The 27,702-nt window shown below is 46.6% G+C and overlaps 42 non-coding genes across 42 annotated transcripts; all 42 read left to right on the forward strand.

Moving 5' to 3' along the window:
* The first annotated feature begins 185 nt into the window (after nucleotides 1–185).
* Nucleotides 186–258, forward strand: TRNAM-CAU (transfer RNA methionine (anticodon CAU)). Its single transcript has one exon. It is a non-coding gene; the product is annotated as a tRNA-Met (tRNA).
* Nucleotides 259–420: 162 nt separating this feature from the next.
* On the forward strand, nucleotides 421–493 carry TRNAM-CAU (transfer RNA methionine (anticodon CAU)). The gene has a single exon. It is a non-coding gene; the product is annotated as a tRNA-Met (tRNA).
* A 400-nt stretch (nucleotides 494–893) lies between these two features.
* TRNAM-CAU (transfer RNA methionine (anticodon CAU)) lies at nucleotides 894–966 on the forward strand. The gene has a single exon. It is a non-coding gene; the product is annotated as a tRNA-Met (tRNA).
* A 164-nt stretch (nucleotides 967–1,130) lies between these two features.
* Nucleotides 1,131–1,203, forward strand: TRNAM-CAU (transfer RNA methionine (anticodon CAU)). The gene has a single exon. It is a non-coding gene; the product is annotated as a tRNA-Met (tRNA).
* A 164-nt stretch (nucleotides 1,204–1,367) lies between these two features.
* On the forward strand, nucleotides 1,368–1,440 carry TRNAM-CAU (transfer RNA methionine (anticodon CAU)). The gene has a single exon. It is a non-coding gene; the product is annotated as a tRNA-Met (tRNA).
* Nucleotides 1,441–3,497: 2,057 nt separating this feature from the next.
* On the forward strand, nucleotides 3,498–3,570 carry TRNAM-CAU (transfer RNA methionine (anticodon CAU)). Its single transcript has one exon. It is a non-coding gene; the product is annotated as a tRNA-Met (tRNA).
* A 398-nt stretch (nucleotides 3,571–3,968) lies between these two features.
* On the forward strand, nucleotides 3,969–4,041 carry TRNAM-CAU (transfer RNA methionine (anticodon CAU)). Its single transcript has one exon. It is a non-coding gene; the product is annotated as a tRNA-Met (tRNA).
* A 164-nt stretch (nucleotides 4,042–4,205) lies between these two features.
* On the forward strand, nucleotides 4,206–4,278 carry TRNAM-CAU (transfer RNA methionine (anticodon CAU)). The gene has a single exon. It is a non-coding gene; the product is annotated as a tRNA-Met (tRNA).
* An 876-nt stretch (nucleotides 4,279–5,154) lies between these two features.
* TRNAM-CAU (transfer RNA methionine (anticodon CAU)) lies at nucleotides 5,155–5,227 on the forward strand. The gene has a single exon. It is a non-coding gene; the product is annotated as a tRNA-Met (tRNA).
* Nucleotides 5,228–5,391: 164 nt separating this feature from the next.
* On the forward strand, nucleotides 5,392–5,464 carry TRNAM-CAU (transfer RNA methionine (anticodon CAU)). Its single transcript has one exon. It is a non-coding gene; the product is annotated as a tRNA-Met (tRNA).
* Nucleotides 5,465–5,864: 400 nt separating this feature from the next.
* Nucleotides 5,865–5,937, forward strand: TRNAM-CAU (transfer RNA methionine (anticodon CAU)). Its single transcript has one exon. It is a non-coding gene; the product is annotated as a tRNA-Met (tRNA).
* Nucleotides 5,938–6,812: 875 nt separating this feature from the next.
* Nucleotides 6,813–6,885, forward strand: TRNAI-AAU (transfer RNA isoleucine (anticodon AAU)). Its single transcript has one exon. It is a non-coding gene; the product is annotated as a tRNA-Ile (tRNA).
* Nucleotides 6,886–7,521: 636 nt separating this feature from the next.
* Nucleotides 7,522–7,594, forward strand: TRNAM-CAU (transfer RNA methionine (anticodon CAU)). Its single transcript has one exon. It is a non-coding gene; the product is annotated as a tRNA-Met (tRNA).
* A 402-nt stretch (nucleotides 7,595–7,996) lies between these two features.
* TRNAM-CAU (transfer RNA methionine (anticodon CAU)) lies at nucleotides 7,997–8,069 on the forward strand. The gene has a single exon. It is a non-coding gene; the product is annotated as a tRNA-Met (tRNA).
* A 162-nt stretch (nucleotides 8,070–8,231) lies between these two features.
* TRNAM-CAU (transfer RNA methionine (anticodon CAU)) lies at nucleotides 8,232–8,304 on the forward strand. The gene has a single exon. It is a non-coding gene; the product is annotated as a tRNA-Met (tRNA).
* A 164-nt stretch (nucleotides 8,305–8,468) lies between these two features.
* TRNAM-CAU (transfer RNA methionine (anticodon CAU)) lies at nucleotides 8,469–8,541 on the forward strand. Its single transcript has one exon. It is a non-coding gene; the product is annotated as a tRNA-Met (tRNA).
* A 632-nt stretch (nucleotides 8,542–9,173) lies between these two features.
* TRNAM-CAU (transfer RNA methionine (anticodon CAU)) lies at nucleotides 9,174–9,246 on the forward strand. Its single transcript has one exon. It is a non-coding gene; the product is annotated as a tRNA-Met (tRNA).
* Nucleotides 9,247–9,882: 636 nt separating this feature from the next.
* On the forward strand, nucleotides 9,883–9,955 carry TRNAL-CAG (transfer RNA leucine (anticodon CAG)). The gene has a single exon. It is a non-coding gene; the product is annotated as a tRNA-Leu (tRNA).
* Nucleotides 9,956–10,593: 638 nt separating this feature from the next.
* Nucleotides 10,594–10,666, forward strand: TRNAM-CAU (transfer RNA methionine (anticodon CAU)). Its single transcript has one exon. It is a non-coding gene; the product is annotated as a tRNA-Met (tRNA).
* Nucleotides 10,667–11,064: 398 nt separating this feature from the next.
* On the forward strand, nucleotides 11,065–11,137 carry TRNAM-CAU (transfer RNA methionine (anticodon CAU)). Its single transcript has one exon. It is a non-coding gene; the product is annotated as a tRNA-Met (tRNA).
* A 163-nt stretch (nucleotides 11,138–11,300) lies between these two features.
* Nucleotides 11,301–11,373, forward strand: TRNAM-CAU (transfer RNA methionine (anticodon CAU)). Its single transcript has one exon. It is a non-coding gene; the product is annotated as a tRNA-Met (tRNA).
* A 399-nt stretch (nucleotides 11,374–11,772) lies between these two features.
* On the forward strand, nucleotides 11,773–11,845 carry TRNAM-CAU (transfer RNA methionine (anticodon CAU)). The gene has a single exon. It is a non-coding gene; the product is annotated as a tRNA-Met (tRNA).
* An 874-nt stretch (nucleotides 11,846–12,719) lies between these two features.
* On the forward strand, nucleotides 12,720–12,792 carry TRNAM-CAU (transfer RNA methionine (anticodon CAU)). Its single transcript has one exon. It is a non-coding gene; the product is annotated as a tRNA-Met (tRNA).
* A 400-nt stretch (nucleotides 12,793–13,192) lies between these two features.
* Nucleotides 13,193–13,265, forward strand: TRNAM-CAU (transfer RNA methionine (anticodon CAU)). Its single transcript has one exon. It is a non-coding gene; the product is annotated as a tRNA-Met (tRNA).
* Nucleotides 13,266–13,903: 638 nt separating this feature from the next.
* TRNAM-CAU (transfer RNA methionine (anticodon CAU)) lies at nucleotides 13,904–13,976 on the forward strand. The gene has a single exon. It is a non-coding gene; the product is annotated as a tRNA-Met (tRNA).
* Nucleotides 13,977–14,374: 398 nt separating this feature from the next.
* TRNAM-CAU (transfer RNA methionine (anticodon CAU)) lies at nucleotides 14,375–14,447 on the forward strand. The gene has a single exon. It is a non-coding gene; the product is annotated as a tRNA-Met (tRNA).
* Nucleotides 14,448–14,610: 163 nt separating this feature from the next.
* TRNAM-CAU (transfer RNA methionine (anticodon CAU)) lies at nucleotides 14,611–14,683 on the forward strand. Its single transcript has one exon. It is a non-coding gene; the product is annotated as a tRNA-Met (tRNA).
* Nucleotides 14,684–15,082: 399 nt separating this feature from the next.
* TRNAM-CAU (transfer RNA methionine (anticodon CAU)) lies at nucleotides 15,083–15,155 on the forward strand. The gene has a single exon. It is a non-coding gene; the product is annotated as a tRNA-Met (tRNA).
* Nucleotides 15,156–16,029: 874 nt separating this feature from the next.
* Nucleotides 16,030–16,102, forward strand: TRNAM-CAU (transfer RNA methionine (anticodon CAU)). Its single transcript has one exon. It is a non-coding gene; the product is annotated as a tRNA-Met (tRNA).
* Nucleotides 16,103–16,502: 400 nt separating this feature from the next.
* Nucleotides 16,503–16,575, forward strand: TRNAM-CAU (transfer RNA methionine (anticodon CAU)). The gene has a single exon. It is a non-coding gene; the product is annotated as a tRNA-Met (tRNA).
* A 398-nt stretch (nucleotides 16,576–16,973) lies between these two features.
* TRNAM-CAU (transfer RNA methionine (anticodon CAU)) lies at nucleotides 16,974–17,046 on the forward strand. Its single transcript has one exon. It is a non-coding gene; the product is annotated as a tRNA-Met (tRNA).
* An 873-nt stretch (nucleotides 17,047–17,919) lies between these two features.
* TRNAM-CAU (transfer RNA methionine (anticodon CAU)) lies at nucleotides 17,920–17,992 on the forward strand. The gene has a single exon. It is a non-coding gene; the product is annotated as a tRNA-Met (tRNA).
* A 400-nt stretch (nucleotides 17,993–18,392) lies between these two features.
* Nucleotides 18,393–18,465, forward strand: TRNAM-CAU (transfer RNA methionine (anticodon CAU)). Its single transcript has one exon. It is a non-coding gene; the product is annotated as a tRNA-Met (tRNA).
* A 638-nt stretch (nucleotides 18,466–19,103) lies between these two features.
* On the forward strand, nucleotides 19,104–19,176 carry TRNAM-CAU (transfer RNA methionine (anticodon CAU)). Its single transcript has one exon. It is a non-coding gene; the product is annotated as a tRNA-Met (tRNA).
* A 401-nt stretch (nucleotides 19,177–19,577) lies between these two features.
* On the forward strand, nucleotides 19,578–19,650 carry TRNAI-UAU (transfer RNA isoleucine (anticodon UAU)). Its single transcript has one exon. It is a non-coding gene; the product is annotated as a tRNA-Ile (tRNA).
* A 637-nt stretch (nucleotides 19,651–20,287) lies between these two features.
* TRNAM-CAU (transfer RNA methionine (anticodon CAU)) lies at nucleotides 20,288–20,360 on the forward strand. Its single transcript has one exon. It is a non-coding gene; the product is annotated as a tRNA-Met (tRNA).
* A 3,210-nt stretch (nucleotides 20,361–23,570) lies between these two features.
* Nucleotides 23,571–23,643, forward strand: TRNAM-CAU (transfer RNA methionine (anticodon CAU)). The gene has a single exon. It is a non-coding gene; the product is annotated as a tRNA-Met (tRNA).
* A 162-nt stretch (nucleotides 23,644–23,805) lies between these two features.
* TRNAM-CAU (transfer RNA methionine (anticodon CAU)) lies at nucleotides 23,806–23,878 on the forward strand. The gene has a single exon. It is a non-coding gene; the product is annotated as a tRNA-Met (tRNA).
* A 401-nt stretch (nucleotides 23,879–24,279) lies between these two features.
* On the forward strand, nucleotides 24,280–24,352 carry TRNAM-CAU (transfer RNA methionine (anticodon CAU)). Its single transcript has one exon. It is a non-coding gene; the product is annotated as a tRNA-Met (tRNA).
* Nucleotides 24,353–25,463: 1,111 nt separating this feature from the next.
* Nucleotides 25,464–25,536, forward strand: TRNAM-CAU (transfer RNA methionine (anticodon CAU)). Its single transcript has one exon. It is a non-coding gene; the product is annotated as a tRNA-Met (tRNA).
* Nucleotides 25,537–27,118: 1,582 nt separating this feature from the next.
* Nucleotides 27,119–27,191, forward strand: TRNAM-CAU (transfer RNA methionine (anticodon CAU)). Its single transcript has one exon. It is a non-coding gene; the product is annotated as a tRNA-Met (tRNA).
* Nucleotides 27,192–27,354: 163 nt separating this feature from the next.
* Nucleotides 27,355–27,427, forward strand: TRNAM-CAU (transfer RNA methionine (anticodon CAU)). Its single transcript has one exon. It is a non-coding gene; the product is annotated as a tRNA-Met (tRNA).
* Nucleotides 27,428–27,702: the final 275 nt, after the last annotated feature.

Here is a 27,702-nt window from a genome sequence, read left to right on the forward strand (position 1 = left end):
GTTTCATCCTCACCCGGGGCAAAGGCGGTGTAGTTGTTTTGTTTGCTTATGAGAGTTTAATTAGGTCGTGAGGAGTGCGCTGTCAGGAGCAGTAATGAATGACAGTTGCTCGGTTTTCTTATTTTTTCAACCTTTAATTTGTGGGAACTAATGATACCGGTTGCGTTTCCCAGTGACCCCAGTCTGCCTCGGTAGCGCAGTAGGCAGCGCGTCAGTCTCATATTCTGAAGGTCGTGAGTTCAATCCTCACCCGGGGCAAAGGCGGTGAAGCTTTTTTTTGTTTATGAGAGTTTAATTAGGTCGTGAAGGATGCGCTGTCTGGAGCAGTAGTGAATGACTGTTGCCGAGTTTTCTTACTTTTTCGACCTTTAACTTGAGGGAACTATTGATACCGGTTGTGTTTCCCAGTGACACCTGTCCGCCTCGGTAGCGCAGTAGGCAGCGCGTCAGTCTCATAATCTGAAGGTCGTGAGTTCAATTCTCACCCGGGCCAAAGGCGGTGCAGTTTTTTGTTTGCTTATGAGAGTTTAATTAGGTCGTGAGGAGTGCGCTGTCAGGAGCAGTAATGAACGACAGTTGCTCGGTTTTCTTAATCTCTCAATTTTTAACTTGTGGGAACTATTGATACCGGTTGTGTTTCCCAGAGACACCTGTCAGCCTCGGAAGCGCAGTAGGCAGCGCGTCAGTCTCATAATCTGAAGGTCGTGAGTTCAATACACACCCAGGGTAAAGGCGGTACACATTTTTTGTTTGCTTATGAGAGTTTAATTAGGTCGTGAGGGGTGCGCTGTCTGGAGCAGTAATAAATGACTGTTGCTCGGTTTTCTTACTGTTTCAATTTTTAACTTGTGGAAACGAATGATACCAGTTGCGTTTCGCAGTGACCCCTGTCAGCCTCGGTAGCGCAGTAGGCAGCGCGTCAGTCTCATAATCTGAAGGTCGTGAGTTCAATCCCCACCCGGGGTAAAGGCGGTGCAGTTTTGTTGTTTGCTTATGAGAGTTGAATTAGGTCGTGAGGGGCGCGCTGTCTGGAGCAGTAATGATTGACTGTTGCTGAGTTTTCTTACTTTTTCGACCTTTAACTCGTGGGAACTATTGATACCGGTTGTGTTTCCCAGTCACACCTGTCCGCTTCGGTAGTGCAGTAGGCAGCGCGTCAGTCTCATAATCTGAAGGTCGTGAGTTCAATCCTCACCCGGGGCAAAGGCGGTGCAGATTTTTTGTTTGCTCATGAGAGTTTAATTAGGTCAGGAGGGGTGCACTGTCTGGAGCAGTAATGAATGACTGTTGCCCAGTTTTCTTATTTTTTCGACCTTTAATTTGTGGAAACGAATGATACCAGTTGCGTTTCGCAGTGACCCCTGTCAGCCTCGGTAGCGCAGTAGGCAGCGCGTCAGTCTCATAATCTGAAGGTCGTGAGTTCCATCCTCACCCGGGGCAAAGGCGGTGTAGTTGTTTTGTTTGCTTATGAGAGTTTAATTAGGTCGTGAAGGGTGCGCTGTCTGGAGCAGTAATGAATGACTGTTGCTGAGTTTTTTTATTTTTTTGACCTTTAACTTGTGGGAACTATTGATACCGGTTGTGTTTCCCAGTGACACCAGTCTGCCTCGGTAGCGCAGTAGGCGGCGCTTCGGTCTCATAATCTGAAGGTCGTGAGTTCAATCAACACCCGGGGCAAAGGCGGTGAAGATTTTTTGTTTGCCTAAGAGAGTTTAATTAGGTTGTGAGGGGTGCGCTGTCCTGAGCAGTAATGAATGACTGTTGCGGAGTTTTTTTACTTTTTCGACCTTTAACATGTGGGAACTAGTGATACCGGTTCTGTTTCCCAGTGACCCCTGTCCGCCTCGGTAGCGCAGTAGGCAGCGCGTCAGTCTCATAATCTGAAGGTCGTGAGTTCAATCCTCCCCAGGGGCAAAGGTGGTGCAGATGTTTTGTTTGCTTATGAGAGTTTAATTAGGTCGTGAGGGGTGCACTGTCTGGAGCAGTAATGAATGACTGTTGCTGAGTTTTCTTACTTTTTCGACCTTTACCTTTTGGGAACTATTGATACCGGTTGTGTTTCCCAGTGACACCTGTCCGCCTCGGTAGCGCAGTAGGCAGCGCGTAAGTCGCTAATCTGAAGGTCGTGAGTTCAATCCTCACCCGGGGCAAAGGTGGTGCGGATGTTTTGTTTGCTTATGAGAGTTTAATTAGGTCGTGAAGGGTGCGCTGTGTGGAGCAGTAATGAATGACTGTTGCTGAGTTTTCTTACTTTTTCGACCTTTAACTTGTGGGAACTAATGATACCGGTTGCGTTTCCCAGTGACCCCTGTCTGCCTCGGTAGCGATTAAGCAGCGCGTCAGTCTCATAATCTGAAGGTCGTGAGTTCAATCCTCACCCTGGACAAAGGCGGTGCAGATTTTTTGTTTGCTTATGAGAGTTTATTTAGGTCGTGAGAGGTGCGCTGTCTGGAGCAGTAATGAATGACTGTTGCTGAGTTTTCCTACTTTTCCGACCTTTAACTTGGGGGAACTATTGATACCGGTTGTGTTTCCCAGTAACACCTGTCCGCCTCGGAAGCGCAGTAGGCAGCGCGTCAGTCTCATAATCTGAAGGTCGTGAGTTCAATCCACACCCAGGGTAAAGGCGGTACAGATTTTGTGTTTGCTTATGAGAGTTTAATTTGGTCGTGAGGGGTGCGCTGTCTGGAGCAGTAATGAATGACTGTTGCTCGGTTTTCTTACTGTTTCAATTTTTAACTTGTGGGAACTATTGATACCGGTTGTGTTTCCCAGTGACCCCTGTCCGCCTAGGTAGCGCAGTAGGCAGTGCGTCAGTCTCATAATCTGAAGGTCGTGAGTTCAATCCTCACCCGGGGCAAAGGCGCTGAAGTTTTTTGTTTGCTTATGAGAGTTTAATTAGGTCGTGAGAGGTGCGCTGTCTGGAGCAGTAATGAGTGACTGTTGCTGAGTTTTCCTACTTTTCCGACCTTTAACTTGGGGGAACTATTGATACCGGTTGTGTTTCCCAGTGACACCTGTCCGCCTCGGAAGCGCAGTAGGCAGCGCGTCAGTCTCATAATCTGAAGATCGTGAGTTCAATCCACACCCAGGGTAAAGGCGGTACAGATTTTGTGTTTGCTTATGAGAGTTTAATTTGGTCGTGAGGGGTGCGCTGTCTGGAGCAGTAATGAATGACTGTTGCTCGGTTTTCTTACTGTTTCAATTTTTAACTTGTGGGAACTATTGATACCGGTTGTGTTTCCCAGTGTCACCTGTCCGCCTCGGTAGTGCAGTAGGCAGCGCGTCAGTCTCATAATCTGAAGGTCGTGAGTTCAATCCTAAGGCGGGCCAATGTCGATGCAGTTTTTTTGTTTGCTTATGAGAGTTTAATCAGGTCGTGAGGGGTGCGCTGTCTGGAACAGTAATGAATGACTGTTGCTGAATTTTCTTATTTTTTCGACCTTTAATTTGTGGAAACGAATGATACCGGTTGCGTTTCGCAGTGACCCCTGTCAGCCTCGGTAGCGCAGTAGGCAGCGCGTCAGTCTCATAATCTGAAGGTCGTGAGTTCCATCCTCACCCGGGGCAAAGGCGGTGTAGTTGTTTTGTTTGCTTATGAGAGTTTGATTAGGTCGTGAGGGGTGCACTGTCTGGAGCAGTAATGAATGACTGTTGCCCAGTTTTCTTAGTTTTTCGACCTTTATATGTGGAAACGAACGATACCGGTTGCGTTTCCCAGTGACCCCTGTCCGCCTCGGTAGCGCAGTAGGCAGCGCGTCAGTCTCATAATCTGAAGGTCATGAGTTCGATCCTCACCCGGGGGAAAGGTGGTGCAGATATTTGTTTGCTTATAAGAGTTTTATTAGGTCGTGAGGGGTGCGCTGTCTGGAGCAGTAATGAATGACGGTTGCTGAGTTTTCTTACTTTTTCGACCTTTACTTGAGGGAACTATTGATACCGGTTGCGTTTCCTAGTGACCCCTGTCCGCCTCGGTAGTGCAGTAGGCAGCACGTCAGTCTCATATTCTGAAGGTCGTGAGTTCAATCCTCACCCGGGGCAAAGGCGGTGCAGATGTTTTGTTTGCTTATGAGAGTTTAATTAGGTCGTGAGGGGTGCACTGTCTGGAGCAGTAATGAATGACTGTTGCTCGGTTTTCTTACTGTTTCAATTTTTAACTTGTGGGAACTATTGATACCAGTTGTGTTTCCCAGTGACCCCTGTCCGCCTCGGTAGCGCAGTAGGCAGCGCGTCAGTCTCATAATCTGAAGGTCGTGAGTTCAATCCTCACCCGGGGCAAATGTGCTGAAGTTTTTTGTTTGCTTATGAGAGTTTAATTAGGTCGTGAGGGGTGCGCTGTCTGGAGCAGTAATGAATGACTGCTGCTGAGTTTTCCTACTTTTTCGACCTTTAACTTGTGGGAATTATTGATACCGGTTGTGTTTCCCAGTGTCTCCTGTCCGCCTCGGTAGTGCAGTAGGCAGCGCATCAGTCTCATAATCTGAAGGTCGTGAGTTCAATCCTAAGGCGGGCCAATGTCGATGCAGTTTTTTTGTTTGCTTATGAGAGTTTAATTAGGTCGTGAGCGGTGCGCTGTCTGGAACAGTAATGAATGACTGTTGCTGAATTTTCTTATTTTTTCGACCTTTATTTTGTGGAAACGAATGATACCGGTTGCGTTTCGCAGTGACCCCTGTCAGCCTCGGTAGCGCAGTAGGCAGCGCGTCAGTCTCATAATCTGAAGGTTGTGAGTTCCATCCTCAACCGGGGCAAAGGCGGTGTAGTCGTTTTGTTTGATTATGAGAGTTTAATTAGGTCGTGAAGGGTGCACTGTCTGGAGCAGTAATGAATGACTGTTGCTGAGTTTTTTTTATTTTTTCGTCCTTTAACTTGTGGGAACTATTGATACCGGTTGTGTTTCCCAGTGACACCAGTCCGCCTATGTAGCGCAGTAGGTGGCGCTTCAGTCTCATAATCTGAAGGTCGTGAGTTCAATCCTAAGGCGGGCCAATATCGATGCAGTTTTTTTTGTTTGCTTATGAGAGTTTAATTAGGTCGTGAGGGGTGCGCTGTCTGGAACAGTAATGAATGACTGTTGCTGAATTTTCTTATTTTTTCGACCTTTCATTTGTCGAAACGAATGATACCGGTTGCGTTTCCTAGTGACCCCAGTCTGCCTCGGTAGCGCAGTAGGCAGCGCGTCAGTCTCATATTCTGAAGGTCGTGAGTTCAATCCTCACCCGGGGCAAAGGCGGTGAAGTTTTTTTGTTTGTTTATGAGAGTTTAATTAGGTCGTGAAGGATGCGCTGTCTGGAGCAGTAGTGAATGACTGTTGCCGAGTTTTCTTACTTTTTCGACCTTTAACTTGAGGGAACTATTGATACCGGTTGTGTTTCCCAGTGACACCTGTCCGCCCCGGTAGCGCAGTAGGCAGCGCGTCAGTCTCATAATCTGAAGGTCGTGAGTTCAATTCTCACCCGGGCCAAAGGCGGTGCAGTTTTTTGTTTGCTTATGAGAGTTTAATTAGGTCGTGAGGAGTGCGCTGTCAGGAGCAGTAATGAACGACAGTTGCTCGGTTTTCTTAATTTTTCAATTTTTAACTTGTGGGAACTATTGATACCGGTTGTGTTTCCCAGAGACACCTGTCCTCCTCGGAAGCGCAGTAGGCAGCGCGTCAGTCTCATAATCTGAAGGTCGTGAGTTCAATACACACCCAGGGTAAAGGCGGTACACATTTTTTGTTTGCTTATGAGAGTTTAATTAGGTCGTGAGGGGTGCGCTGTCTGGAGCAGTAATAAATGACTGTTGCTCGGTTTTCTTACTGTTTCAATTTTTAACTTGTGGAAACGAATGATACCAGTTGCGTTTCGCTGTGACCCCTGTCAGCCTCGGTAGCGCAGTAGGCAGCGCGTCAGTCTCATAATCTGAAGGTCGTGAGTTCAATCCTCACCCGGGGCAAAGGCGGTGCAGATTTTTTGTTTGCTCATGAGAGTTTAATTAGGTCGTGAAGGGTGCGCTGTCTGGAGCAGTAATGAATGACTGTTGCTGAGTTTTTTTATTTTTTTGACCTTTAACTTGTGGGAACTATTGATACCGGTTGTGTTTCCCAGTGACACCAGTCCGCCTCGGTAGCGCAGTAGGCGGCGCTTCGGTCTCATAATCTGAAGGTCGTGAGTTCAATCCTCACCCGGGGCAAAGGCGGTGCAGATTTTTTGTTTGCTCATGAGAGTTTAATTAGGTCGTGAAGGGTGCGCTGTCTGGAGCAGTAATGAATGACTGTTGCTGAGTTTTTTTATTTTTTTGACCTTTAACTTGTGGGAACTATTGATACCGGTTGTGTTTCCCAGTGACACCAGTCCGCCTCGGTAGCGCAGTAGGCGGCGCTTCGGTCTCATAATCTGAAGGTCGTGAGTTCAATCAACACCCGGGGCAAAGGCGGTGAAGATTTTTTGTTTGCCTAAGAGAGTTTAATTAGGTTGTGAGGGGTGCGATGTCCTGAGCAGTAATGAATGACTGTTGCGGAGTATTCTTACTTTTTCGACCTTTAACATGTGGGAACTAGTGATACCGGTTCTGTTTCCCAGTGACCCCTGTCCGCCTCGGTAGCGCAGTAGGCAGCGCGTCAGTCTCATAATCTGAAGGTCGTGAGTTCAATCCTCCCCAGGGGCAAAGGTGGTGCAGATGTTTTGTTTGCTTATGAGAGTTTAATTAGGTCGTGAGGGGTGCACTGTCTGGAGCAGTAATGAATGACTGTTGCTGAGTTTTCTTACTTTTTCGACCTTTAACTTGTGGGAACTATTGATACCGGTTGTGTTTCCCAGTGACACCTGTCCGCCTCGGTAGCGCAGTAGGCAGCGCGTAAGTCGAATAATCTGAAGGTCGTGAGTTCAATCCTCACCCGGGGCAAAGGTGGTGCGGATGTTTTGTTTGCTTATGAGAGTTTAATTAGGTCGTGAAGGGTGCGCTGTGTGGAGCAGTAATGAATGACTGTTGCTGAGTTTTCTTACTTTTTCGACCTTTAACTTGTGGGAACTAATGATACCGGTTGCGTTTCCCAGTGACCCCTGTCTGCCTCGGTAGCGATTAAGCAGCGCGTCAGTCTCATAATCTGAAGGTCGTGAGTTCAATCCTCACCAGAGCAAAGGCGGTGCAGGTTTTTTGTTTGCTTATGAGGGTTTATTTAGGTCGTGAGAGGTGCGCTGTCTGGAGCAGTAATGAATGACTGTTGCTGAGTTTTCCTACTTTTTCGACCTTTAACTTGGGGGAACTATTGATACCGGTTGTGTTTCCCAGTGACACCTGTCCGCCTCGGAAGCGCAGTAGGCAGCGCGTCAGTCTCATAATCTGAAGGTCGTGAGTTCAATCCACACCCAGGGTAAAGGCGGTACAGATTTTGTGTTTGCTTATGAGAGTTTAATTAGGTCGTGAGGGGTGCGCTGTCTGGAGCAGTAATGAAAGACTGTTGCTCGGTTTTCTTACTGTTTCAATTTTTAACTTGTGGGAACTATTGATACCAGTTGTGTTTCCCAGTGACCCCTGTCCGCCTCGGTAGCGCAGTAGGCAGCGCGTCAGTCTCATAATCTGAAGGTCGTGAGTTCAATCCTCACCCGGGGCAAAGGTGCTGAAGTTTTTTGTTTGCTTATGAGAGTTTAATTAGGTCGTGAGGGGTGCGCTGTCTGGAGCAGTAATGAATGACTGCTGCTGAGTTTTCCTACTTTTTCGACCTTTAACTTGTGGGAACTATTGATACCAGTTGTGTTTCCCAGTGACACCAGTCCGCCTCGGTAGCGCAGTAGGCGGCGCTTCAGTCTCATAATCTGCAGGTCGTGAGTTCAATCCTAAGGCGGGCCAATATCGATGCAGTTTTTTTTTGTTTGCTTATGAGAGTTTAATTAGGTCGTGAGGGGTGCGCTGTCTGGAACAGTAATGAATGACTGTTGCTGAATTTTCTTATTTTTTCGACCTTTCATTTGTCGAAACGAATGATGCCGGTTGCGTTTCCTAGTGACCCCTGTCCGCCTCGGTAGTGCAGTAGGCAGCACGTCAGTCTCATGTTCTGAAGGTCGTGAGTTCAATCCTCACCTGGGGTGAGGCGGTGCAGATGTTTTGTTTGCTTATGAGAGTTTAATTAGGTCGTGAGGGGTGCACTGTCTGGAGCAGTAATGAATGACTGTTGCCCAGTTTTCTTAGTTTTTCGACCTTTATATGTGGAAACGAATGATACCGGTTGCGTTTCCCAGTGACCCCTGTCCGCCTCGGTAGCGCAGTAGGCAGCGCGTCAGTGTCATATTCTGAAGGTCGTGAGTTCAATCCTCACCCGGGGCAAAGGCGGTGAAGTTTTTTTGTTTGTTTATGAGCGTTTAGTTAGGTCGTGAAGGGTGCGCTGTCTTGAGCAGTAATGAAAGACTGTTGCCGAGTTTTCTTACTTTTTCGACCTTTAACTTGAGGGAACTATTGATACCGGTTGTGGTTCCCAGTGACACCTGTCCGCCTCGGTAGCGCAGTAGGCAGCGCGTCAGTCTCATAATCTGAAGGTCGTGAGTTCAATTCTCACCCGGGCCAAAGGCGGTGCAGTTTTTTGTTTGCTTATGAGAGTTTATTTAGGTCGTGAGGAGTGCGCTGTCAGAAGCAGTAATGAATCACAGTTGCTCGGTTTTCTTTTCAATTTTTAACTTGTGGAAACTATTGATACCGGTTGTGTTTCCCAGTGACCCCTGTCCGCCTCGGTAGCGCAGTAGGCAGCGCGTCAGTCTCCTAATCTGAAGATCGTGAGTTCAATCCACACCCAGGGTAAAGGCGGTACACATTTTTTGTTTGCTTATGAGAGTTTAATTAGGTCGTGAGGGGTGCGCTGTCTGGAGCAGTAATAAATGACTGTTGCTCGGTTTTCTTACTGTTTCAATTTTTAACTTGTGGAAACGAATGATACCAGTTGCGTTTCGCTGTGACCCCTGTCAGCGTCGGTAGCGCAGTAGGCAGCGCGTCATTCTCGTAATCTGAAGGTCGTGAGTTCAATCCTCTCCCGGGGCAAAGGCGGTGAATATGTTTTGTTTGCTTATGAGAGTTTAATTAGGTCGTGAGGGGTGCACTGTCTGGAGAAGTAATGAATGACTGTTGCTCGGTTTTCCTACTTTTTCGACCTTTAATTTGTGGGAACTAATGATACCGGTTGCGTTTCGCAGTGACCCCTGTCCGCCTCGGTAGCGCAGTAGGCAGCGCGTCAGTCTCATAATCTTAAGGTCGTGAGTTCCATCCTCACCCGGGGCAAAGGCGGTGTAGTTGGTTTCTTTGCTTATGAGAGTTTAATTAGGTGTTGAAGGGTGCGCTGTTTGGAGCAGTAATGAATGACTGTTGCTGAGTTTTCTTACTTTTTCGACCTATAGTTTGTGGGAACTAATGATACCGGTTGCGTTTCCCAGTGACCCCTGTCTGCCCGGAAGCGCACTAGGCAGCGCGTCAGTCTCATAATCTGAAGGTCGTGAGTTCAATCCTCACCCGGGGCAACTTTGGTGCAGATTTTTAGTTTGCTCATGAGAGTTTAATTAGGTCATGAGGGGTGCACTGTCTGGAGCAGTAATAAATGACTGTTGCTCAGTTTTCTTACTTTTTCCACCTTTTTTTTGTGGGAACTAATGATACCGGTTGCGTTTGCCAGGGACTCCTGTCTGCCTCGGTAGCGCAGTAGGCAGCGCGTCAGTCTCATAATCTGAAGGTCGTGAGTTCAATCCTCACAGGGGCAAAGGCGGTGCAGATTTTTTGTTTGCTTATGAGAATTTAATTAGGTCGTGAGGGGTGCACTGTGTGGAGCAGTAATGAATTACTGTTGCTCGGTTTTCTTACTTTTTCGACCTTTAATTTGTGGGAACTAATGATACCGGTTGCGTTTCGCAGTGACCCCTGTCCGCCTCGGTAGCGCAGTAGGCAGCGCGTCAGTCTCAGAATCTGAAGGTCGTGAGTTCCATCCTCACCCGGGGCAAAGGCGGTGTAGTTGTTTTGTTTGCTTATGAGAGTTTAATTAGGTCGTGAAGGGTGCGCTGTCTGGTGCAGTAATGAATGACTGTTGCTGAGTTTTCTTACTTTTTCGACCTTTAACTTGTGGGAACTATTGATACCGGTTGTGTTTCCCAGTGACACCAGTCCGCCTCGGTAGCCCAGTAGGCGGCGCTTCAGTCTCATAGTCTGAAGATCGTGAGTTCAATCCACACCCAGGGCAATGGCGGTGCAGATTTTTTGTTTGCCTATGAGAGTTTAATAAGGTCTTGAGGGGTGCGCTGTCCTGAGCAGTAATGAATGACTGTTGCTGAGTTTTCTTACTTTTTCGACCTTTAACATGTGGGAACGATTGATACCTGTTGTGTTTCCCAGTGACGCCTGTTCGCCTCGGTAGCGCAGTAGGCAGCACGTCCGTCTCATAATCTGAAGGTCGTGAGTTCAATCCTCACCCGGGGCAAATTTGTTGCAGATTTTTTGTTTGCTCATGAGAGTTTAATTAGGTCGTGAAGGGTGCACTGTCTGGAGCAGTAATAAATGACTGTTGCTCAGTTTTCTTACGTTTTCCACCTTTAATTTGTGGGAACTAATGATACCGGTTGCGTTTCCCAGTGACCCCTGTCCGCGTCGGTAGCGCAGTAGGCAGCGCGTCAGTCTCATAATCTTAAGGTCGTGAGTTCAATCCTCACCCGGGGCAAAGGCGCTGAAGTTTTTTGTTTGCTTATGAGAGTTTAATTAGGTCGTGAGGGGTGCGCTGTCTGGAGCAGTAATGAATGACTGCTGCTGAGTTTTCTTACTTTTTCGACCTTTAACTTGTGGGAACTATTGATACCGGTTGTGTTTCCCAGTGTCACCTGTCCGCCTCGGTAGTGCAGTAGGCAGCGCGTCAGTCTCATAATCTCAAGGTCGTGAGTTCAATCCTCATCGGGGCAAAGGCGCTGAAATTTTTTGTTTGCTTATGAGAGATTAATTAGGTCGTGAGGGGTGCGCTGTCTGGAGCAGTAATGAATGACTGCTGCTGAGTTTTCTTACTTTTTCGACCTTTAACTTGTGGGAACTATTGATACCGGTTGTGTTTCCCAGTGTCACCTGTCCGCCTCGGTAGTGCAGTAGGCAGCGCGTCAGTCTCATAATCTGAAGGTCGTGAGTTCAATCCTCACCCGGGGCAAAGGTGGTGCAGTTCTTTGTTTGCTTATGAGAGTTTAATTAGGTCGTGAGGGGTGCGCTGTCTGAAGCAGTAATGAATGACTGTTGCTGAGTTTTCTTACTTTTTCGACCTTTAACTTGTAGGAACTATTGATACCTGTTGTGTTTTCCAGTGACACCTGTCCGCCTCGGTAGCGCAGTAGGCAGCGCGTCAGGCTCATAATCTGAAGGTCGTGAGTTCAATCCTCACCCGGGGGAAAGGTGGTGCAGATATTTGTTTGCTTATAAGAGTTTAATTAGGTCGTGAGGGGTGTGCTGTCTGGAGCAGTAATGAATGACTGTTGCTGAGTTTTCTTACTTTTTCAATTTTTAACCTGTGGGAACAATTGATACTGGTTGTGTTTCCCAATGACACCTGTCCGCCTCGGTAGCGCAGTAGGCAGCGCGTCAGTTTCATAATCTGAAGGTCGTGAGTTCAATTCTCACCCAGGCCAAAGGCGGTGCAGTTTTTTGTTTGCTTATGACAGTTTAATTAGGTCGTGAGGAGTGCGCTGTCAGGAGCAGTAATGAATGACAGTTGCTCGGTTTTCTTATTTTTGCAACCTTTAATTTGTGGGAACTAATGATACCGGTTGCGTTTCCCAGTGACCCCAGTCTGCCTCGGTAGCGCAGTAGGCAGCGCGTCAGTCTCATATTCTGAAGGTCGTGAGTTCAATCCTCACCCGGGGCAAAGGCAGTGAAGTTTTTTTGTTTGTTTATGAGAGTTTAATTATGTCGTGAAGGGTGCGCTGTCTGGAGCAGTAATGAATGACTGTTGCTTAGTTTTCTTACTTTTTCGACCTTTAATTTGTAGGAACTAATGATACCGGTTGTGTTTCCCAGTGACCCCTGTCCGCCTCTGTAGTGCAAAGGCAGCACGTCTGTCTCATAATCTGAAGGTCGTGAGTTCAATCTCCACCCGGGGCAAAGGTGTTGCAGATTTTTTTGTTTTCCTATGAGAGATTTATTGGGTCGTGAGGGGTGCGCTGTCTGGAGCAGTAATGAATGACTGTTGCTCGGTTTTCTTACTTTTTCGACCTATAGTTTGTGGGAACTAATGATACCGGTTGCGTTTCCCAGTGACCCCTGTCTGCCTCGGAAGCGCACTAGGCAGCGCGTCAGTCTCATAATCTGAAGGTCGTGAGTTCAATCCTCACCCGGGGCAACTTTGGTGCAGATTTTTTGTTTGCTCATGAGAGTTTAATTAGGTCATAAGGGGTGCACTGTTTAGAGCAGTAATAAATGACTGTTGCTCAGTTTTCTTACTTTTCCACCTTTTTGTTTGTGGGAACTAATGATACCGGTTGCGTTTGTCAGGGACTCCTGTCTGCCTCGGTAGCGCAGTAGGCAGCGCGTCAGTCTCATGATCTGAAGGTCGTGAGTTCAATCCTCACAGGGGCAAAGGCGGTGCAGATTTTTTGTTTGCTTATGAGAGTTTAGTTAGGTCGTGAGGGGTGCACTGTGTGGAGCAGTAATGAATTTCTGTTGCTCGGTTTTCTTACTTTTTCGACCTTTAATTTGTGGGAACTAATGATACCGGTTGCGTTTCGCAGTGACCCCTGTCCGCCTCGGTAGCGCAGTAGGCAGCGCGTCAGTCTCATAATCTGAAGGTCGTGAGTTCCATCCTCACCCGGGGCAAAGGCGGTGTAGTTGTTTTGTTTGCTTATGAGAGTTTAATTAGGTCGTGAAGGGTGCGCTGTCTGGTGCAGTAATGAATGACTGTTGCTGAGTTTTCTTACTTTTTCGACCTTTAACTTGTGGGAACTATTGATACCGGTTGTGTTTCCCAGTGACACCAGTCCGCCTCGGTAGCGCAGTAGGCGGCGCTCAGTCTCATAATCTGAAGATCGTGAGTTCAATCCACACCCGGGGCAATGGCGGTGCAGATTTTTTGTTTGCCTATGAGAGTTTAATTAGGTCGTGAGGGGTGCGCTGTCCTGAGCAGTAATGAATGACTGTTGCTGAGTTTTCTTACTTTTTCGACCTTTAACATGTGGGAACAATTGATACTGGTTGCGTTTCGCAGTGACCCCTGTCCGCCTCGGTAGCGCAGTAGGCAGCGCGTCAGTCTCATAATCTGAAGGTCGTGAGTTCCATCCTCACCCGGGGCAAAGGCGGTGTAGTTGTTTTGTTTGCTTATGAGAGTTTAATTAGGTCGTGAAGGGTGCGCTGTCTGGTGCAGTAATGAATGACTGTTGCTGAGTTTTCTTACTTTTTCGACCTTTAACTTGTGGGAACTATTGATACCGGTTGTGTTTCCCAGTGACACCAGTCCGCCTCGGTAGCCCAGTAGGCGGCGCTTCAGTCTCATAGTCTGAAGATCGTGAGTTCAATCCACACCCAGGGCAATGGCGGTGCAGATTTTTTGTTTGCCTATGAGAGTTTAATTAGGTCTTGAGGGGTGCGCTGTCCTGAGCAGTAATGAATGACTGTTGCTGAGTTTTCTTACTTTTTCGACCTTTAACATGTGGGAACGATTGATACCTGTTGTGTTTCCCAGTGACGCCTGTTCGCCTCGGTAGCGCAGTAGGCAGCACGTCCGTCTCATAATCTGAAGGTCGTGAGTTCAATCCTCACCCGGGGCAAATTTGTTGCAGATTCTTTGTTTGCTCATGAGAGTTTAATTAGGTCGTGAAGGGTGCACTGTCTGGAGCAGTAATAAATGACTGTTGCTCAGTTTTCTTACGTTTTCCACCTTTAATTTGTGGGAACTAATGATACCGGTTGCGTTTCCCAGTGACCCCTGTCCGCGTCGGTAGCGCAGTAGGCAGCGCGTCAGTCTCATAATCTTAAGGTCGTGAGTTCAATCCTCACCCGGGGCAAAGGCGCTGAAGTTTTTTGTTTGCTTATGAGAGTTTAATTAGGTCGTGAGGGGTGCGCTGTCTGGAGCAGTAATGAATGACTGCTGCTGAGTTTTCTTACTTTTTCGACCTTTAACATGTGGGAACTATTGATACCGGTTGTGTTTCCCAGTGTCACCTGTCCGCCTCGGTAGTGCAGTAGGCAGCGCGTCAGTCTCATAATCTCAAGGTCGTGAGTTCAATCCTCATCGGGGCAAAGGCGCTGAAATTTTTTGTTTGCTTATGAGAGATTAATTAGGTCGTGAGGGGTGCGCTGTCTGGAGCAGTAATGAATGACTGCTGCTGAGTTTTCTTACTTTTTCGACCTTTAACTTGTGGGAACTATTGATACCGGTTGTGTTTCCCAGTGTCACCTGTCCGCCTCGGTAGTGCAGTAGGCAGCGCGTCAGTCTCATAATCTGAAGGTCGTGAGTTCAATCCTCACCCGGGGCAAAGGTGGTGCAGTTCTTTGTTTGCTTATGAGAGTTTAATTAGGTCGTGAGGGGTGCGCTGTCTGAAGCAGTAATGAATGACTGTTGCTGAGTTTTCTTACTTTTTCGACCTTTAACTTGTAGGAACTATTGATACCTGTTGTGTTTTCCAGTGACACCTGTCCGCCTCGGTAGCGCAGTAGGCAGCGCGTCAGGCTCATAATCTGAAGGTCGTGAGTTCAATCCTCACCCGGGGGAAAGGTGGTGCAGATATTTGTTTGCTTATAAGAGTTTAATTAGGTCGTGAGGGGTGTGCTGTCTGGAGCAGTAATGAATGACTGTTGCTGAGTTTTCTTACTTTTTCAATTTTTAACCTGTGGGAACAATTGATACTGGTTGTGTTTCCCAATGACACCTGTCCGCCTCGGTAGCGCAGTAGGCAGCGCGTCAGTTTCATAATCTGAAGGTCGTGAGTTCAATTCTCACCCAGGCCAAAGGCGGTGCAGTTTTTTGTTTGCTTATGACAGTTTAATTAGGTCGTGAGGAGTGCGCTGTCAGGAGCAGTAATGAATGACAGTTGCTCGGTTTTCTTATTTTTGCAACCTTTAATTTGTGGGAACTAATGATACCGGTTGCGTTTCCCAGTGACCCCAGTCTGCCTCGGTAGCGCAGTAGGCAGCGCGTCAGTCTCATATTCTGAAGGTCGTGAGTTCAATCCTCACCCGGGGCAAAGGCAGTGAAGTTTTTTTGTTTGTTTATGAGAGTTTAATTATGTCGTGAAGGGTGCGCTGTCTGGAGCAGTAATGAATGACTGTTGCTTAGTTTTCTTACTTTTTCGACCTTTAATTTGTAGGAACTAATGATACCGGTTGTGTTTCCCAGTGACCCCTGTCCGCCTCGGTAGTGCAAAGGCAGCACGTCTGTCTCATAATCTGAAGGTCGTGAGTTCAATCTCCACCCGGGGCAAAGGTGTTGCAGATTTTTTTGTTTTCCTATGAGAGATTTATTGGGTCGTGAGGGGTGCGCTGTCTGGAGCAGTAATGAATGACTGTTGCTCGGTTTTCTTACTTTTTCGACCTATAGTTTGTGGGAACTAATGATACCGGTTGCGTTTCCCAGTGACCCCTGTCTGCCTCGGAAGCGCACTAGGCAGCGCGTCAGTCTCATAATCTGAAGGTCGTGAGTTCAATCCTCACCCGGGGCAACTTTGGTGCAGATTTTTTGTTTGCTCATGAGAGTTTAATTAGGTCATAAGGGGTGCACTGTTTAGAGCAGTAATAAATGACTGTTGCTCAGTTTTCTTACTTTTCCACCTTTTTGTTTGTGGGAACTAATGATACCGGTTGCGTTTGTCAGGGACTCCTGTCTGCCTCGGTAGCGCAGTAGGCAGCGCGTCAGTCTCATGATCTGAAGGTCGTGAGTTCAATCCTCACAGGGGCAAAGGCGGTGCAGATTTTTTGTTTGCTTATGAGAGTTTAGTTAGGTCGTGAGGGGTGCACTGTGTGGAGCAGTAATGAATTTCTGTTGCTCGGTTTTCTTACTTTTTCGACCTTTAATTTGTGGGAACTAATGATACCGGTTGCGTTTCGCAGTGACCCCTGTCCGCCTCGGTAGCGCAGTAGGCAGCGCGTCAGTCTCATAATCTGAAGGTCGTGAGTTCCATCCTCACCCGGGGCCAAGGCGGTGTAGTTGTTTTGTTTGCTTATGAGAGTTTAATTAGGTCGTGAAGGGTGCGCTGTCTGGTGCAGTAATGAATGACTGTTGCTGAGTTTTCTTACTTTTTCGACCTTTAACTTGTGGGAACTATTGATACCGGTTGTGTTTCCCAGTGACACCAGTCCGCCTCGGTAGCGCAGTAGGCGGCGCTCAGTCTCATAATCTGAAGATCGTGAGTTCAATCCACACCCGGGGCAATGGCGGTGCAGATTTTTTGTTTGCCTATGAGAGTTTAATTAGGTCGTGAGGGGTGCGCTGTCCTGAGCAGTAATGAATGACTGTTGCTGAGTTTTCTTACTTTTTCGACCTTTAACATGTGGGAACAATTGATACTGGTTGTGTTTCCCAGTGACACCTGTTCGCCTCGGTAGCGCAGTAGGCAGCGCGTCAGTTTCATAATCTGAAGGTCGTGAGTTCAATCCTCACCCGGGGCAAAGGTGGTGCAGTTCTTTGTTTGCTTATGAGAGTTTAATTAGGTCGTGAGGGGTGCGCTGTCTGAAGCAGTAATGAATGACTGTTGCTGAGTTTTCTTACTTTTTCACCTTTAACTTGTAGGAACTATTGATACCTGTTGTGTTTTCCAGTGACACCTGTCCGCCTCGGTAGCGCAGTAGGCAGCGCGTCAGGCTCATAATCTGAAGGTCGTGAGTTCAATCCTCACCCGGTCCAAAGGCGGTGCAGTTTTTTGTTTGCTTATGACAGTTTAATTAGGTCGTGAGGAGTGCGCTGTCAGGAGCAGTAATGAATGACAGTTGCTCGGTTTTCTTATTTTTTCAACCTTTAGTTTGTGGGAACTAATGATACCAGTTGCGTTTCCCAGTGACCCCAGTCTGCCTCGGTAGCGCAGTAGGCAGCGCGTCAGTCTCATATTCTGAAGGTCGTGAGTTCAATCCTCACCCGGGGCAAAGGCGGTGAAGTTTTTTTGTTTGTTTATGAGAGTTTAATTATGTCGTGAAGGGTGCGCTGTCTGGAGCAGTAATGAATGACTGTTGCTTAGTTTTCTTACTTTTTCGACCTTAATTTGTAGGAACTAATGATACCGGTTGTGTTTCCCAGTGACCCCTGTCCGCCTCGGTAGTGCAAAGGCAGCACGTCTGTCTCATATTCTGAAGGTCGTGAGTTCAATCCCCACCCGGGGCAAAGGTGTTGCAGATTTTTTTGTTTTCCTATGAGAGATTTATTGGGTCGTGAGGGGTGCGCTGTCTGGAGCAGTATTGAATGACTGTTGCTCGGTTTTCTTACTTTTTCGACCTATAGTTTGTGGGAACTAATGATACCGGTTGCGTTTCCCAGTGACCCCTGTCTGCCTCGGAAGCGCACTAGGCAGCGCGTCAGTCTCATAATCTGAAGGTCGTGAGTTCAATCCTCACCCGGGGCAACTTTGGTGCAGATTTTTTGTTTGCTCATGAGAGTTTAATTAAGTCATAAGGGGTGCACTGTCTAGAGCAGTAATAAATGACTGTTACTCAGTTTTCTTACTTTTCCACCTTTTTGTTTGTGGGAACTAATGATACCGGTTGCGTTTGTCAGGGACTCCTGTCTGCCTCGGTAGCGCAGTAGGCAGCGCGTCAGTCTCATGATCTGAAGGTCGTGAGTTCAATCCTCACAGGGGCAAAGGCGGTGCAGATTTTTTGTTTGCTTATGAGAGTTTAGTTAGGTCGTGAGGGGTGCACTGTGTGGAGCAGTAAGGAATTTCTGTTGCTCGGTTTTCTTACTTTTTCGACCTTTAATTTGTGGGAACTAATGATACCGGTTGCGTTTCGCAGTGACCCCTGTCCGCCTCGGTAGCGCAGTAGGCAGCGCGTCAGTCTCATAATCTGAAGGTCGTGAGTTCCATCCTCACCCGGGGCAAAGGCGGTGTAGTTGTTTTGTTTGCTTATGAGAGTTTAATTAGGTCGTGAAGGGTGCGCTGTCTGGTGCAGTAATGAATGACTGTTGCTGAGTTTTCTTACTTTTTCGACCTTTAACTTGTGGGAACTATTGATACCGGTTGTGTTTCCCAGTGACACCAGTCCACCTCGGTAGCGCAGTAGGCGGCGCTCAGTCTCATAATCTGAAGATCGTGAGTTCAATCCACACCCGGGGCAATGGCGGTGCAGATTTTTTGTTTGCCTATGAGAGTTTAATTAGGTCGTGAGGGGTGCGCTGTCCTGAGCAGTAATGAATGACTGTTGCTGAGTTTTCTTACTTTTTCGACCTTTAACATGTGGGAAGGATTGATACCGGTTGTGTTTCCCAGTGACACCTGTTCGCCTCGGTAGCGCAGTAGGCAGCGCGTCAGTCTCATAATCTGAAGGTCGTGAGTTCAATCCTCACCCGGGGCAAATTTGTTGCAGATTTTTTGTTTGCTCATGAGAGTTTAATTAGGTCGTGAGGGGTGCACTGTCTGGAGGAGTAATAAATGACTGTTGCTCAGTTTTCTTACTTTTTCCACCTTTAATTTGTGGGAACTAATGATACCGGTTGCGTTTCGCAGTGACCCCTGTCCGCCTCGGTAGCGGAGTAGGCAGCGCGTCAGTCTCATAATCTGAAGGTCGTGAGTTCCATCCTCACCCGGGGCAAAGGCGGTGTAGTTGTTTTGTTTGCTTATGAGAGTTTAATTAGGTCGTGAAGGGTGCGCTGTCTGGTGCAGTAATGAATGACTGTTGCTGAGTTTTCTTACTTTTTCGACCTTTAACTTGTGGGAACTATTGATACCGGTTGTGTTTCCCAGTGACACCAGTCCGCCTCGGTAGCGCAGTAGGAGGCGCTTCAGTCTCATAATCTGAAGATCGTGAGTTCAATCCACACCCGGGGCAATGGCGGTGCAGATTTTTTGTTTGCCTATGAGAGTTTAATTAGGTCGTGATGGGTGCGCTGTCCTGAGCAGTAATGAATGACTGTTGCTGAGTTTTCTTACTTTTTCGACCTTTAACATGTGGGAACGATTGATACCGGTTGTGTTTCCCAGTGACACCTGTTCGCCTCGGTAGCGCAGTAGGCAGCGCGTCAGTCTCATAATCTGAAGGTCGTGAGTTCAATCCTCACCCGGGGCAAATTTGTTGCAGATTTTTTGTTTGCTCATGAGAGTTTAATTAGGTCGTGAGGGGTGCACTGTCTGGAGCAGTAAATTATGACTGTTGCTCAGTTTTCTTACTTTTTCCACCTTTAATTTGTGGGAACTAATGATACCGGTTGCGTTTCCCAGTGACCCCTGTCCGCGTCGGTAGCGCAGTAGGCAGCGCGTCAGTCTCGTAATCTGAAGATCGTGAGTTCAATCCTCTCCCGGGGCAAAGGCGGTGAATATGGTTTCTTTGCTTCTGAGAGTTTAATTAGGTCGTGAAGGGGCCGCTGTCTGGAGCAGTAATGAATGACTGTTGCTGAGTTGTCTTACTTTTTCGACCTTTAACTTGTGGGAACTATTGATACCGGTTGTGTTTCCCAGTGTAACCTGTCCGCCTCGGTAGCGCAGTAGGCGGCGCGTCAGTCTTATAATCTCAAGGTCGTGAGTTCAATCCTCACCCGGGGCAAAGGCGCTGAAGTTTTTTGTTTGCTTATGAGAGTTTAATTATGTCGTGAGGGGTGCGCTGTCTGGAGCAGTAATGAATGACTGCTGCTGAGTTTTCTTACTTTTTTGACCTTTAACTTGTGGGAACTATTGATACCGGTTGTGTTTCCCAGTGTAACCTGTCCGCCTCGGTAGTGCAGTAGGCAGCGCGTCAGTCTCATAATCTGAAGGTCGTGAGTTCAATCCTAAGGCGGGCCAATGTCGATGCAGTTTTTTTGTTTGCTTATGAGAGTTTAATAAGGTCGTGAGGGGTGCGCTGTCTGGAACAGTAATGAATGACTGTTGCTGAATTTTCTTATTTTTTCGACCTTTAATTTGTGGAAACGAATGATACCGGTTGCGTTTGCCAGTCACCCCTGTCCGCCTCGGTAGCCCAGTAGGCAGCACGTCAGTCTCATATTCTGAAGGTCGTGAGTTCAATCCTCACCCGGGGCAAAGGCGGTGCAGATGTTTTGTTTGCTTATAAGAGTTTAATTAGGTCGTGAGGGGTGCGCTGTCTGGAGCAGTAATAAATGACTGTTGCTGAGTTTTCTTACTTTTTCAATTTTTAACTTGTGGGAACTATTGATACTGGTTGTGTTTCCCAATGACACCTGTCCGCCTCGGTAGCGCAGTGGGCAGCGCGTCAGTTTCATAATCTGAAGGTCGTGAGTTCAATCCTCACCCGGGGCAAAGGTGGTGCAGTTCTTTGTTTGCTTATGAGAGTTTAAATAGGTCGTTAGGGGTGCGCTGTCTGAAGCAGTAATGAATGACTGTTGCTGAGTTTTCTTACTTTTTGATCTTTAACTTGTGGGAACTTTTGATACCTGTTGTGTTTTCCAGTGACACCTGTCCGCCTCGGAAGCGCAGTAGGCAGCGCGTCAGGCTCATAATCTGAAGGTCGTGAGTTCAATCCTCACCCGGGCCAAAGGCGGTGCAGTTTTTTGTTTGCTTATGACAGTTTAATTAGGTCGTGAGGGGTGCGCTGTCTGGAACAGTAATGAATGACTGTTGCTGAATTTTCTTATTTTTTCGACCTTTCAATTCAATTCAATTTTAATTCAATTCAATTCAATTCAATTTTATTTCATCCCAAGGATGAGGGCAGGCTCGGGAGAAAAGTGACGTTTTGTCACTTGAGGAGAACCCGAGCCTCCCTAATACATGGCAAGCAACGTGGACATGAATAAAGAAACATAAGCCATGAACATATAGGCAACAAACATAAGCCATGAGATGTTTAGCGCAGTACAAGTCGGAAGATGCACGTACAGTAATGCTATATACAGAGACTAATATGCGTAAGTAGTTCGGCAGAAATTCCGAAGTACAATGCAAAATATTACGGAATACAGAATACTAAATATATGACAACAATGCTATGCATAGAAATTGCGTGTACACACATACACATAAATATACACACACATATGGAGATGCATATACAGACACATATATATACACATACATACACACATATACATATATACGCACATATATATACATACACACATACATATATAGAGAGTTCCATGAATGCCTGGACCACCATTTTCTCAATTTTCACGATAAAAGCACTTCCCTAATGTCACGTGCACTGCATTTCTCAAGGAATATTTTCGCCTCCAGCAATTTATTTAATAACAAAGGAACACTAAAACATAACATTTGTCGCCCAAAATTTGTTCTACAGAATGGAAGGTTCCAATGTTGTTGGTGACGAGTAGGGTACGGATTAGCATGCGTTTCCAGTTCAAAAATATCTAGGAAGGCACGATTGTTATGAAAAAGAGATTGCTTATATCTTATTGCTAGAGAATACTCGTAAAGTTTGTGAATTGGGACAATATTATAACGCCGAAACAGTTCATCTGTGTGTGCATAGTAGTCAACATTTGCTATAAACCTGATCGCTTTCTTTTGTAATCTGTATATTTTATTTATGTTGGTTGCTGTCGTACTTGCCCATACCAAAAGACAATAATTTACATGCGACAAAAACAAGCTGTTATAAAGTGTTAGTTTAACAGAAACTGGAAGAAAATAACGCATTCGTGCAAGTATGCCCACACATTTTGATAGGTTGGTAATTAGATTATTAATCTGAGGATCCCACGACATTGTGCAATTAAAAAGTACTCCTAATGTTTTAACGGTTTCTACGATTTCAACAGCCGCGCTACCTATACGTAATCTATTGTCTAAGGAAATCAGTCTCCGCGAATGAAAAACTACAGCTTTTGTCTTTGTTGCTATAATAAGTAATGAATTTCGTTCACTCCATGTGTTTAAGCTTTCTAGCGTAGTGTTTATAAGTGTGGTCATGGCAGTCATGTCATTACCTGTAAAGAAAATGCTGGTGTCATCCGCGTATATTATGTATTTAGCTTTGTCACTGACCTTGACAATGTCATTTATGTATAGGTTAAAAAGCAGCGGTCCTAGAATGCTACCTTGCGGAACCCCTGTGGTTATTGCCTGGAGAGAAGAAAACGAATCCTTAATTTTTACACATTGTGAGCGGTACTTGAAGTAAGATTTCAAGAGGGAAAGTGGAATGCCGCGAACACCATATACTTCTAATTTTTCAAATAAAGTATGATGACAGAGACGGTCGAAAGCCTTAGAAAAATCTATGAAAACACCAATGCAAAGTTCTTTACTCTCAAACGATTTAAGGATTATTTCTTTCTGAGCTAGTAAAGCAGTCTCCGTCGACCTGCCCTTCATAAAACCATGTTGAGATTGGGATATTATGTTAAACTTCATACAAAAATTCATAAGTCTTTTAAAAATAATTTTCTCCAAGCCTTTCGAGAATATGGGTAATATAGAAATTGGCCGATAGTTCGTAAGATCATTCTTGTCTCCTTTCTTATATAACACGCTGACAACGGACGTTTGCATTTGTTTTGGGAAACAGCCTGTTGATAGGGACAAGTTATAAATGTGAGAGAGCACGGGAGCTATGATATTGATTGCATGTTTGATCGGGGAAATCTGAATTCCATCTATGTCACGAGCGCTGCTCTGTTTTAGCGTGGAAAAAATTGAAACTATTTCTTGTTCATCGGTTGGTCGAAGAAAGATGTTCTTTGTCTGTCTTGTCATTGCGTCAGTTATAGCTGTCTGTGCTGTTTGCGTCGGCTGTGCAACGTTTGTGAGAAAATGATTAAATCTTTCTGCGAGTTCTAAATCTGTAACCGCTCGACCATCTATATTTATTTCAGTAACCCCAGGAGAGATCGGTGTCCTGTGAAGCAAAGCGTTAAGTTTCCTCCACAGTTCTGCACTCCCTTTGCAGTTGTCTGCATGAAATTGTTGATTTAAGTAATTTCTTTTTTCTTTCTTGATTTCTTTTTCTTTCTTGATAACCTTTAATTTGTGGAAACGAATGATACCGGTTGCGTTTGCCAGTCACCCCTGTCCGCCTCGGTAGCCCAGTAGGCAGCGCGTCAGTCTCATAATCTGAAGGTCGTGAGTTCAATCCTACGGCAGGCCAATGTCGATGCAGTTTTTTTGTTTGCTTATGAGAGTTTAATAAGGTCGTGAGGGGTGCGCTGTCTGGAACAGTAATGAATGACTGTTGCTGAATTTTCTTATTTTTTCGACCTTTAATTTGTGGAAACGAATGATACCGGTTGCGTTTGCCAGTCACCCCTGTCCGCCTCGGTAGCCCAGTAGGCAGCACGTCAGTCTCATAATCTGAAGGTCGTGAGTTCAATCCTCACCCGGGGCAAAGGCGGTGAAGATGTTTTGTTTGCTTATAAGAGTTTAATTAGGTCGTGAGGGGTGCGCTGTCTGGAGCAGTAATAAATGACTGTTGCTGAGTTTTCTTACTTTTTCAATTTTTAACTTGTGGGAACTATTGATACTGGTTGTGTTTCCCAATGACACCTGTCCGCCTCGGTAGCGCAGTGGGCAGCGCGTCAGTTTCATAATCTGAAGGTCGTGAGTTCAATCCTCACCCGGGGCAAAGGTGGTGCAGTTCTTTGTTTGCTTATGAGAGTTTAAATAGGTCGTTAGGGGTGCGCTGTCTGAAGCAGTAATGAGTGACTGTTGCTGAGTTTTCTTACTTTTTGATCTTTAACTTGTGGAAACTTTTGATACCTGTTGTGTTTTCCAGTGACACCTGTCCGCCTCGGAAGCGCAGTAGGCAGCGCGTCAGGCTCATAATCTGAAGGTCGTGAGTTCAATCCTCACCCGGGGCAAAGGCGGTGTAGTTGTTTTGTTTGCTTATGAGAGTTTAATTAGGTCGTGAAGGGTGCGCTGTCTGGTGCAGTAATGAATGACTGTTGCTGAGTTTTCTTACTTTTTCGACCTTTAACTTGTGGGAACTATTGATACCGGTTGTGTTTCCCAGTGACACCAGTCCGCCTCGGTAGCGCAGTAGGCGGCGCTTCAGTCTCATAATCTGAAGATCGTGAGTTCAATCCACACCCGGGGCAATGGCGGTGCAGATTTTTTGTTTGCCTATGAGAGTTTAATTAGGTCGTGAGGGGTGCGCTGTCCTGAGCAGTAATGAATGACTGTTGCTGAGTTTTCTTACTTTTTCGACCTTTAACATGTGGGAACGATTGATACCGGTTGTGTTTCCCAGTGACACCTGTTCGCCTCGGTAGCGCAGTAGGCAGCGCGTCAGTCTCATAATCTGAAGGTCGTGAGTTCAATCCTCACCCGGGGCAAATTTGTTGCAGATTTTTTGTTTGCTCATGAGAGTTTAATTAGGTCGTGAGGCGTGCACTGTCTGGAGCAGTAAATTATGACTGTTGCTCAGTTTTCTTACTTTTTCCACCTTTAATTTGTGGGAACTAATGATACCGGTTGCGTTTCCCAGTGACCCCTGTCCGCGTCGGTAGCGCAGTAGGCAGCGCGTCAGTCTCGTAATCTGAAGATCGTGAGTTCAATCCTCTCCCGGGGCAAAGGCGGTGAATATGGTTTCTTTGCTTCTGAGAGTTTAATTAGGTCGTGAAGGGGCCGCTGTCTGGAGCAGTAATGAATGACTGTTGCTGAGTTTTCTTACTTTTTCGACCTTTAACTTGTGGGAACTATTGATACCGGTTGTGTTTCCCAGTGACACCAGTCCGCCTCGGTAGCGCAGTAGGCGGCGCGTCAGTCTCATAATCTCAAGGTCGTGAGTTCAATCCTCACCCGGGGCAAAGGCGCTGAAGTTTTTTTTTTGCTTATGAGAGTTTAATTATGTCGTGAGGGGTGCGCTGTCTGGAGCAGTAATGAATGACTGCTGCTGAGTTTTCTTACTTTTTCGACCTTTAACTTGTGGGAACTATTGATACCGGTTGTGTTTCCCAGTGTCACCTGTCCGCCTCGGTAGTGCAGTAGGCAGCGCGTCAGTCTCATAATCTGAAGGTCGTGAGTTCAATCCTAAGGCGGGCCAATGTCGATGCAGTTTTTTTGTTTGCTTATGAGAGTTTAATAAGGTCGTGAGGGGTGCGCTGTCTGGAACAGTAATGAATGACTGTTGCTGAATTTTCTTATTTTTTCGACCTTTAATTTGTGGAAACGAATGATACCGGTTGCGTTTGCCAGTCACCCCTGTCCGCCTCGGTAGCCCAGTAGGCAGCACGTCAGTCTCATAATCTGAAGGTCGTGAGTTCAATCCTCACCCGGGGCAAAGGCGGTGCAGATGTTTTGTTTGCTTATAAGAGTTTAATTAGGTCGTGAGGGGTGCGCTGTCTGGAGCAGTAATAAATGACTGTTGCTGAGTTTTCTTACTTTTTCAATTTTTAACTTGTGGGAACTATTGATACTGGTTGTGTTTCCCAATGACACCTGTCCGCCTCGGTAGCGCAGTGGGCAGCGCGTCAGTTTCATAATCTGAAGGTCGTGAGTTCAATCCTCACCCGGGGCAAAGGTGGTGCAGTTCTTTGTTTGCTTATGAGAGTTTAAATAGGTCGTTAGGGGTGCGCTGTCTGAAGCAGTAATGAATGACTGTTGCTGAGTTTTCTTACTTTTTGATCTTTAACTTGTGGAAACTTTTGATACCTGTTGTGTTTTCCTGTGACACCTGTCCGCCTCGGAAGCGCAGTAGGCAGCGCGTCAGGCTCATAATCTGAAGGTCGTGAGTTCAATCCTCACCCGGGCCAAAGGCGGTGCAGTTTTTTTGTTTGCTTATGAGAGTTTAATTAGGTCTTGAGGGGTGCGCTCTCTGGAGCAGTAATGAATGACTGTTGCTGAGTTTTCTTACTTTTTCGACCTTTAACTTGAGGGAACTATTGATACTGGTTGTGTTTCCCAGTGACACCTGTCCGCCTCGGTAGCGCAGTAGGCAGCGCGTCAGTCTCATATTTTGAAGCTCGTGAGTTCAATCCTCACCCGGGGCAAAGGCGGTGAAGTTTTTTTGTTTGTTTATGAGAGTTTATTTAGGTCGTGAGGGGTGCGCTGTCTGGAGCAGTAATGAATGACTGTTGCTCGGTTTTCTTACTTTTTCGACCTATAGTTTGTGGGAACTAATGATACCGGTTGCGTTTCCCAGTGACCCCTGTCTGCCTCGGAAGCGCACTAGGCAGCGCGTCAGTCTCATAATCTGAAGGTCGTGAGTTCAATCCTCACCCGGGGCAACTTTGGTGCAGAATTTTTGTTTGCTCATGAGAGTTTAATTAGGTCATGAGGGGTGCACTGTCTGGAGCAGTAATAAATGACTGTTGCTCAGTTTTCTTACTTTTTCCACCTTTTTTTTGTGGGAACTAATGATACCGGTTGCGTTTGCCAGGGACTCCTGTCTGCCTCGGTAGCGCAGTAGGCAGCGCGTCAGTCTAGTAATCTGAAGGTCGTGAGTTCAATCCTCACAGGGGCAAAGGCGGTGCAGATTTTTTGTTTGCTTATGAGAGTTTATTTAGGTCGTGAGAGGTGCACTGTGTGGAGCAGTAATGAATTACATTTGCTCGGTTTTCTTACTTTTTCGACCTTTAATTTGTGGGAACTAATGATACCGGTTGCGTTTCGCAGTGACCCCTGTCCGCCTCGGTAGCGCAGTAGGCGGCGTGTCAGTCTCATAATCTCAAGGTCGTGAGTTCAATCCTCACCCAAGGCAAAGGCGCTGAAGTTTTTTGTTTGCTTATGAGAGTTTAATTAAGTCGTGAGGGGTGCGCTGTCTGGAGCAGTAATGAATGACTGCTGCTGAGTTTTCTTACTTTTTCGACCTTTAACTTGTGGGAACTATTGATGCCGGTTGTGCTTCCCAGTGTCACCTGTCCGCCTCGGTAGTGCAGTAGGCAGCGCGTCAGTCTCATAATCTGAAGGTCGTGAGTTCAATCCTAAGGCGGGCCAATGTCGATGCAGTTTTTTTGTTTGCTTATGAGAGTTTAATTAGGTCGTGAGGGGTGCGCTGTCTGGAACAGTAATGAATGACTGTTGCTGAATTTTCTTATTTTTTCGACCTTTAATTTGTGGAAACGAATGATACCGGTTGCGTTTGCCAGTCACCCCTGTCCGCCTCGGTAGCCCAGTAGGCAGCGCGTCAGTCTCATAATCTGAAGGTCGTGAGTTCAATCCTCACCCGGGGCAGAGGCGGTGCAGATGTTTTGTTTGCTTATGAGGGTTTAATTAGGTCGTGAGGGGTGCACTGTCTGGAGCAGTAATGAATGACTGTTGCCCAGTCCTCTTATTTTTTCGACCTTTATTTGTGGAAACGAATGATACCGGTTGCGTTTCCCCGTGACCCCTGTCCGCCTCGGTAGCGCAGTAGGCAGCGCGTCAGTCTCATAATCTGAAGGTCGTGAGTTCAATTCTCACCCGGGGAAAGGTGGTGCAGATATTTGTTTGCTTATAAGAGTTTAATTAGGTCGTGAGGGGTGCGCTGTCTGGAGCAGTAATGAATGACTGTTGCTGAGTTTTCTTACTTTTTCGACCTTTAACTTGAGGGAACTATTGATACCGGTTGTGTTTCCCAGTGACACCTGTCCGCCTCGGTAGCGCAGTAGGCAGCGCGTCAGTCTCATAGTCTGAAGGTCGTGAGTTCAATTCTCACCCAGGCCAAAGGCGGTGCAGTTTTTTGTTTGCTTATGACAGTTTAATT

The sequence above is a fragment of the Rhipicephalus microplus genome, chromosome 3, assembly GCF_043290135.1.
Source record: "Rhipicephalus microplus isolate Deutch F79 chromosome 3, USDA_Rmic, whole genome shotgun sequence".
NCBI classification, from domain to species: domain Eukaryota; kingdom Metazoa; phylum Arthropoda; class Arachnida; order Ixodida; family Ixodidae; genus Rhipicephalus; species Rhipicephalus microplus.